Raw genomic sequence first — 9786 nt, forward strand, 5'->3', positions numbered from 1 at the left:
TATATCCCAGCAGGGGTTGTTTTGCTTCACATAAAGATAATGTGTGTGACTCGGCCAGAGGACTGAGTCACTGAAAACCTCTTGAGAAACCATCAACAGGGGTCATCACAACTAAAAGACTGCAGACACACCTGACCAGTAGGGGGTGCTTGTGAGAGGTGGGTGCTGCCCTGTCACACAGTCCTCCTTTTCTTTCAGCTGTAGTTAGTAAAAAGACAAGAGCATTTTGATGCTGTTTACTGTTAGGTGTGTGACTAAGACTATTCTTCCCCCCACTCTAGTTTCTGGCTCTTCAGTGTTTTGTGTTTGCTTTCTAAATGCCAGGAACAAACCCATATCAAGAGATTCTATCTACATGTAGCTTCAGCTCAACACTGATGTTACTTTTTGAGGTCAGTACATATTGCAGAAAGTTGTTTTATGGGCAATACACATTTAACTGCTCTGCTTAAATAAGGCTGGGATTACTCATGTGCCTAAAGGCCCTCCTGAAATCTTCATATCAAACCATTGCAACCTCTGTAATAGGTTTGCAAAGGTATAACTGAGGGTAGAAGGTCAGCATGTAACAAATTTGCCCAGGGCCAAATTCTGTTCTCAGTTATATCAATGCAACCCCACTAATATCAATGAGGGACTGAGGGCAGCATTTTGCCCACTAGCACACGGTACAGCTGAGGCATGCTTGATTCCTTTCTACATAACTATGAATATGCCCTTCCTAACTCACCTTGAATTATCTACCAATTAGAGACTTACTCTGTAAGTAGAGGCATTGCACTGAAAATCTGAACTCTGAGAGCAAAAAGTCTGCAATGAAATTAGTCACCTAAATATCAAGCAAACACAAGGAAATGCGTCTATACACAGTATGAAGGCACATGTAGATATCACTACTACAAGGGGTGGTCAAGTAGTTGAATACTTTAACTAGGTTTTTAATTAGGCTGGTTAATTTGATATATATTAAAGCTAGGTCTACACTACAGCTTATGTTGGGAGAACTTATGTCACTCGGGAGGGGTGAATAAACCATCTCCCTGAGCAACATAAATTACACCAACATAGCGCTGTCCACACCAGCGCTTATGTCGCAGGAGAGCTTCTCCCGCCAACATAACTTCTGCTGCTCAGGGAAGTAGTTTTATTATGCTGACGGGAGAGCTCTCTCCCGTCAGCATAAAACATCTTCACTGCACCACTACAGTGCTGTACATGTAGATGTGCCCTAAGACACATGCAATCAAATCTCATTCTTCATGGCAGTAACTGAAGCACAGACCAGGAAGAAATTTCTTTGCAATACACAGCATTGCACAGCTAAGGCTGAATCCAGCACCACTGAAATCTAGGGGAATCATCAAAGGGAGCAGAAGCAGGGGCCAGATGTTTAAAGGTTTTTAGATGCCTAAAGGTGTAGGTAGGTGCCTAGTGCAAATGTCAAAAATCTGGCCCTTGGTTCTTATCCAAACTCCTCATCTGTTTGTTAGAGCCACAGTAGGGTATGTTTATATTCCACTATTTGTGCATTTTGGTATTGGTTTTGTGACAAAGTCAGGATGAGAAGCTGCAAGAGTGTGGTTTTTTTTGTTGATTAAAAACCCACTTTCATATTCAAAACACACAACATCTGTGGAGGTTACAAAACTGTAAATGTAACAATTTTTTTGTTTGTTTTACAAGGAACCTTCTGAAACGTCAACACATGCAATCAAAAGATCCCCCTTCCCTGAAGCTAAACTAGGGAGAAATGAATACCCATTCCCCCAAACTTCCATACCGCTAACCCCAAAGTTCCTTGAAGTCTCAGTCATTCTTTGTTCTTAGGACACAAATACGTACAAGTACCAGTTGTTTTAACAACAGGGCAAGAGACAGGAGCAAAGGGAGGGGTGGAAACAGGTCTATGACACTGGAGCTGATTCACAAAGTCACAACAGAGCCTAATTGGGGCAGGGGAGAGACAGCAACAGTTTAAAACTCTGCAAAATTCTTTTTAAAAACATGATCTCTCTTGAAAAAATAATCAGAGCTGCAAGAGTGTGGTTGAAGGCAAGTATGTTAGCCCTAAAATGATAAAGGCCCTCTTTCCTATAAGCTGAGAAGGGGTTACCTCAGGTCAATTAGGGATACCTAAGTCCAATTAAGATCTTTTTAAACCTCCCCTTGGTGAGAGAGAGGGAGGAGAGACAAGATGTTGCAAGACTACTGGCAACAGGGAGATAGGCTTCTCCAGGGAGAGAAGCTGTTCTCCTCCTTACAGGGAAAACAACCAAAGCTGAATGCCTGTTTAGGGGAAGGACTGACACCCTTGCAGCAAGGGGACAGGGATCCCCCTTTGGTTTTTTGTCCGTAAATTGGTTTTGTTTTGTTTTGTTTGATGGAAGCGCACTCCTTTGACCTGCGAAGAATGGGAAGACAAACACTGTTCAGAGTGGGGCTGATGTACCCCAGGTCCCACCACTGCCAGACGGGGAAGTGCAAAGTCCAGTGGCAGCAAAATGGAGGAGGTGCCTTGCCACAGTTTTTATTACTATAAGATACCCAAGGACTTAGACTATGGTCTTTTAATTGTTTCTCATTAGGTTTTTGCCTTCCTCTGGATTGTTGGATATTAACTGTGGCTAAAGACTCATCTGGCAAAACTTGTATTCCTCTATTTTGCTCCATTCATGCAGATACTCAGTAGAGTTCTTTGTAATAACAAACCCATGTTAAAATGTATACTGTTTTAGAAACTAGATCAAAGCAATGTATTTCAAGTGATGGGGAACGCTGGGGGAATGACGGGGCTACCCAATCCCAGGGAGGTACTTTGAAAATTAGTCTAATTTAGTGTAAGGCATGGGTCAGACATATTTTCATAAGATTACTTCCTGCAAGAACTATTATGAATTATTTTTTATGAGTTGTTGCCTAGAAATCCCAATCAGAGATCAGCGAAACATTGTGCCAGGCACTGTACACACACACAATGAAAGGATGATCCCTGCTGCAAACCGTTTACCATCTAAATATAAGATTAAACTATACGGTGTCCAGCGTTATTAATAGCGAACCAGTTTCATGACACCTAATACCTTAGAAATAGACATTAAAATGTTGGGAATAATGTATCAAAATAAGATGAATAGGGAGTGAATTGGGAATGATGTATCAAACTGTAAAATGAGTATTCCTCAAGTCAGGTATGATGCTGGAAATTATGGTTTGAAACATAACTAACCTTCTCTGTTTATCATACTGAAAACACTCACAGAACAGATCTTCACACAAGCACCCTCTATTTGGAGAAACAGCACGTCTCAGGCAAGCATTGGAGTCACTTTGGCTCGTATGTGAAGGAAATAAAAGGAATACAGGATGCAATGGGCTGATGAGATGATAAACTTGGTCTTGGAATGTGGGAGTAGCGTTGTTGTTGTTGCAGTAACTGGAATCCTCCCTCTGGGGTTACTTTTCTGACTGATGCAGGCCAGACAGTTTTCATGTGGCTCATCACAAATATTTTGTTTTAAGTACAGCATTAGGGAGTCTTTTAATAACATGCTTTTAAAGGGAAAAAAAATCAAAACTTCAATAAATTTTCTATCAGTAAGCAAACATGAACAAAGTTCAGTCATAGTCATGTGATCATACACTTACTGGGTCAGGGTTTGCAAAACAGAGCTTTAGGGATTCTTGTGTGTGTCATAGTATGGAAATGACTTGGTGAACAATGTTTGTGGTTTATGAAAAGAGAAACCACCTTTTGAATAGAATTTGGTTCTTCGTCTTATAATGAAGCATCTTCCCTTCCACATATTTTTTTCCCACTTGGTGGATTCCTATGGGAGGGAAAATGTCTGTCAATGGATCTGGGGTAACACTAATCTGAGATCTAGTCTATCTAGGCTAAATATTCACAGTGGTGTTTCCCAGTTACATGCACTTCGGGCCTGATCCAAAGCACTCTGAAATCAATGAAAGTACTTCAGTGGGCTTTGGATAAGGCCCTCGATAAGTCTTCAAGAGTACATTATTATTTGTGTATTGCCATAGCATGAGGAGCCCCACTCATGGACCAGGACCCCATAGTACTAGGTCAGAGGTCCCCAAACTGTGGGGTGGGCCCCCCTCGGGGGGGCATGGAGGAATGTTTTGGGCGGGGCCCGGGCCAGACCCCACAGGAGGGTAGGAGGGAGTTCCATCCAGCCCCGCTCTGCCCCCAGCTCTGCTCTGGCCTCAGCCCCTACCTCCCAGTCTCGCCGTGGCCCCATCCCCAGCCCCAGCCCTTGGCTGAAGTTGCTCCCAGCCCTAGACCTGCTCCTAGCCACGGCCACTGGCTCAGCCCCTAACACCCAGCCTGGCCCAGGCTGGCTCTGCACCTGACGCTGGCTCTGCTCCTGAACCCAGCCTGAGCTCCCGACTGCGGTTCTGCTTCTGGCCCCGCTCCCAAACCCAGACCTTCCCCCATCCTTAGCCCCTGACTCCTGGCCCTGACCACAGCCTCGTCCCAGCTGCAGCTTTGGCCCTGGCACTGGAGAGGAGGGGGCATAGACAGGAGCAAGGGAGGCGAGGGCACAACATAAAAAGTTTAGGGACCACTGTACTAGGTGCTGTACAAATACAGAACAGACGGATGATCCCTGCCCCAAAGAGCTTACATATCTGTTTACATTACAGTGGCTATCTTAGTATTATGAAGAGCAAGAAATATTTATGTAACTGAAATCTTAGAGGCTGAAGAATAAGAATCCAGCAACCTAAATTCTTATCCAATGCTGTCTATTGTCCCTAGCTACAGGCTAGAGCAGTAGCAATAGACCTCTGATCTCCAGATGCCTCTGAGAACATGGATGTCCCATGAGCCTTCTTATTGTGCAGCCCTGAGATCTGCTAGAGCAAGCGATGTTTTCTGTTAACATAGCCAGGGGGTGTACATTCTGTTTCAGACTTTCAAATCTATAATTAATAAAGTGCCTGGGAACAAAACCATTGAAAAAGCAAAAACAGATGTGTGATCTAGTAACTACTAGAAATCTTTTATTTAAAGAATCATGTCAGGCATTCATTGGTCTGTGTCTTCCTGACTTCCCTCATCAGTTATTTGGAGCACTTCATTACTGAAATCCAGGCTAGACTCCTATCCTAGGGCCTGAGAGATTTATCCAAGGTAACATTATAGAAAATGTTGGTTTCAATTAAATATGTCTCCATTTGAGTCCAATGGTATTCTTTTTCATTTGTGTACCAACCAATATGCTCATGTTCTAGGTTTTTTTTCTACCCAATAATATATATTTTTCTAAAGTAATCCAGTGCTTTCTCCTTTAGTGGGCAACTCTAAGCTATTCCTTCTTGTACTAAGTTTTTTCAAAGCCCAGAGAAATTTGGAAATGACCTCATTTTACTTCAGCAGAACTCCCATGATGATAACGTGAATCCAATCAAGTTTCCACCCCAAAAGATTCACTCCCATCCTCTTTCCCATTCCAGCTGTTAAAATGATCAGCAATGAAGTAGTTAATGCTGAAATTTAAAGTGTTATATGTAGACTCATTGTTAACACAATGATGGAATGAATGGGGAACAATGCAAGTTAACACCAATGCTTCAGACTGTCTACAGATTCAGGAAGATAACACTGCATTTGTTCACCTTTGGAAGGTTTTCTTCACAACCATGAGAGTTAGAAATTTGTATATGTAAGATTAGAGTCTGTCACATAAATACAATTGAACTTGATCAAGATTGCAGGTCAGATATTGAACACCACTGATTTACTAATTAGATTATGTTCTAGTAGCTATCTCTATAAAATACACCCTTCTTCCCCCGAAAAAAAAATTTTGGTTTAAAATTCTAAATTTTTTAAACCATATATATTTGTATTATCCTTCAAAATCAAGTACAGACATGTAACCAGACAATGGAGATTGACAAGAATTGCAAATAATCTCTCAATTAAAATAAACAGTTAATCCAGTCCATGCCAGATAAATCCACTGATACTCCATAGGGGGCAAAAATGAATTTTTTTAAGCCAAATTGACAATTTTAAAAAATAGTGCCCCTTTTCCCTGTGTAAAACACACCTACAATTACAACAGAGAAGGGAATTATCCCCTGCATGAGTGATTCAGTTATCACGATTCTCAACAAGTCCTATTGACTGCTGTACTGCTCATCCAAGACAAATAGACACAAACAGAGGTGAAGGCTGGGCTTGTCTCAGACTAGCAATATTCAAGAATAAAGATAGTATGCAATTCAACATTTTAAGTTGCAAAGTGGAATAAAAGCAGGACAATGACTATACAAAATTCTCCTCAGATTCATGCAGACACACTAATACTCCATCTGAGCCTTCAAAGGAAATAGACTGTAGTTGTAAGAACAGAGGGAATGAGGGTACAGAGGAAACAGGAGATATCAGCCCAAAACAATGTGTTAACTAAGATAGTCCTTTTTTGTCCTCACAGAAGCACAACACTTCCAGAGATTCAGATTCGATAAGTACAAGAGAGCAACCAGATGGGGAAACAAACTGAGACTGGGAAAAATAATATATTGGTTGTCAAAGTGATAGAAGTATTTAGTTCAAGATTATCAAAACTGACTGGTCATTTTTGGGTGTCCAACTTAACACACCTTCAGGGGGCCTGATTTTCACAGGGCATTTCTGAAAATCTGGCCCTGTGATGTGGCAGAGAGGCCCCACGCCAGCAGAGAAGTGGTGAAGGAGATCCCATAAGCAGAGTTAGCCCCGCCCTGCTATACCTGCAACCAGTGCCAAGCCTGGAGGGGGAATAAAAGAAGAGAATCTGGCTCAGTTTAGGGCTGACTGCCAGGAAGAAGGATGCAGCTCTGCCTCTCTGCCTGAAGGGAGCATTGCCTACAGCAGTGGTTCTCAAATGGTGTTCTGCGGAACCGAATGGAAGGTTTCCGCGTAGAAGCTGTACCGTGCCGCCGAATGTTAAAAAATCTGGTGCCGCCGAGCAGCTGTTTGCGTGCCGCTGATCAGCTGTTCGTGTGCTGCCGAGCAGCTGATAGGGCCGCCGAAAACGGCCCTGAGAGCGCACCGCCGAAAAGAGGAAGATTTCCTTGACTTTTCGGCGGACGATATGGCATGGGCAGGCAAGGGTTCCGAGGGTATGGCAGGGGTGCGCAAGGGTTCCGTGGGGGGAAAGAAATTGAGAAACACTGGCCTACAGAGATGTGGAAAGATGGACTTGTTAGCCGGAGCAGCCATTGGGGAGGAGCAGTTAATCTCCAAGAAGCAAGCAATGCACTAGTAAGGGACTGTTTGGGAGCCAAGCCCAAAGAAAACAGCAGGGACTCCACACTGGAGGAATGGTGGGCAGACCAGTATTGAGTTAGCTTTGCTTTTTGCTAAGCACCTCCAACTCCCGCAGAAGGGCATAGGCCTGAAGAGACAATTAACTGGTGGTTTGAAGCCCACCTCAGTGGACCCTAGAGCCAAGATTTCTTCCCGATGGGGGACATCTGTGCTCATGTCAGGGTGCCTGGAAGGTCCACAAAGGGGTTGCTCCACCTATGCCACAACAGCCCTCTTTTATGATCTCTTCAGTTGGATACCCAAAAATTACAGTATCTGAAATTATCATTTGCTTTTGAAAATCTTGACATTGGGGTGCAGGTACATTTCAGGCCACTGTGCGGTCAAACCAAGCCATTAATGAGTTTATACAAGCTATTCTACAAAAATCCAATCAATATACTGGATTTCCCACAGAAATACAACACTAACCGCAAAAAGCAATACACGGATTTTATAGCCACTCGATTTCCATTGATTTTTTTTTAGGAGCTATTTATTGCACACAAATTCTCATTACCCACTTACTAATGGAATATTAACAATTCCTTAGGGTCATTCTAGGGACATGGGGCAGTACTGGAATCAATATACTGGTACCAATATAATAGTTGATGTCCCTGTGCAGAAGGAGATAATCACATTCTGGAATAAGATAACCTTTCTTTGCAGTAACATCATTTGCTGTGGTGCGCAACTTTTGCTCTCAGGTTTGAATTTCCAGGCCTCTTTCCCATATATGCAGCTAAGTTTGATGCAATGCAACTAGCTTCCACTTGTGTTAAACCTTAACTTTTAATTGATATCATCTTGCCTTTTTTTTTCTTTTCCCCAGACTAGGTCTGGCAAAAATGTTGGTATTACAGCTGATCAGAAAAAATCTTTCAAGATATTCCTCAATGAATTTTTTTAAGAAAATGCCTATTTTCATCAAAATGTTTGGGTCAAACTGAATTTTTTTGGCACTTGGCCTAAAATTTTCAGTTTCTAATAAAACATTTTAAAAATTATAGAAAAAAATCAAATTTTTGTATCTAAATTTTTCACAGGGGAAAAAATAATTTCCCAACATAGTGATGATGGTAGCTAGAGCTGGCTGAACTATTCATTTTAAATACATTATGTGGTGAATTTAGCCTTTTTTCCTCTTTCAGATCCTTCACAAACTGATCCTGGTTTTTGCAAATGTATTTATTATTTACAAGTGTTCAGAGAATAGTCTGCATGACAGTTACAGTGAACACACAAAATATCCAAAAACCGCTCTATCAATTTTATACATGTTGTATGGATCTTTATTGGCTAAGGATTGTTTTCTGGCTTTATGGGGAAGATAGTTTCCCCACAGGAACAAAAATTAGCAGGGGGTGATTAATGCAGATTCTTAGGCTGGTAACAAATTTGGAAAAGGCTCATCCTTTGCGGGAAATTTCCAATAGTTGTCTGACCTGGTTCAAGATGCATGACAAAGAACTGAAAACTGTATAAAGTGACCACTCTGACCTAGGGAGAGATGTTGTGCACACACACTCTCCAAGGACTGATGGATTGTGATCCTGAAAGAGGACCTGAAGTACTTTGAAACCTGCTAGGGTCTCTGTGTGGATGAAGGGTGATGCTTGGTAAACCAGCCTTGCCTATATGTTGTGTTTTTCTTTTCAAGATATGTTTTCTCTGTAATGACTTTGTTCTGGATTAATAATATTCTGCTCCATGAAGGCCACTGGCTGCTCACTGGTTAACCCTGTCATTGTGAAAACAGGACAGCAGGTGCAGAACTAAAACCTGACTTGCTGAGGTGATCACAATGAATTGCAGGAGGAATTGCAGTCTAACTCCCTGGTCTAGAGGGAGAGAGTGGTGAGACTCTGCCCCGAGAAACGTGACATCTAGAAGCCCGAAACCTAAGTGGGGTGCCCTCCAAGGGCATGTCTGTGCTGCAACTAGTAACTAGCCTCCCAGCCACAATCCACAGACTTGTGCTAGTGCTCTAAAAATAGCTGTGTAGATGTTGTAACTTCCTCATGAGCTCCGACTCTGACGCTTGAGAGGGGAGCAGGGAGATGGAGTTTGAGAGCCTGAGCACCAGCCTGAGCTGCACAGCTATTGTTATAGCATGCATGTGAGGCCCGCTAGGGTGAGTCAGTGGACACGGACTGGGAGGCTTGCTCCCAGATGCAGTGTAGACATAAAAGGCCACGAAGGGGGTCAGAGGATCAGGGACCTGGGGAACTGTGACATCTGCATGAACAACTTCAGCCTATGCGTGGCTGCTGAACTAGAGTTCACTTTGACTTTCTGCTATTCGTTATTTGTTGTAGTGTGTGATGGGTGACCTTAGTCACATGGTATTACTTCTGCTCTGTAAGTGGATGACAGTAATTAACAAATAGTTAAAAAGAAATTTTTTCTACATAGATACTCTTATTCCCATAATTGCATAGGAACTCATATAGGGTGAAATC

This window comes from Emydura macquarii, unplaced genomic scaffold, assembly GCF_026122565.2.
Source record: "Emydura macquarii macquarii isolate MOO-44397 ecotype Brisbane River unplaced genomic scaffold, CSIRO-AGI_Emac_v2 contig_587, whole genome shotgun sequence".
Lineage (NCBI taxonomy): Eukaryota > Metazoa > Chordata > Testudines > Chelidae > Emydura > Emydura macquarii.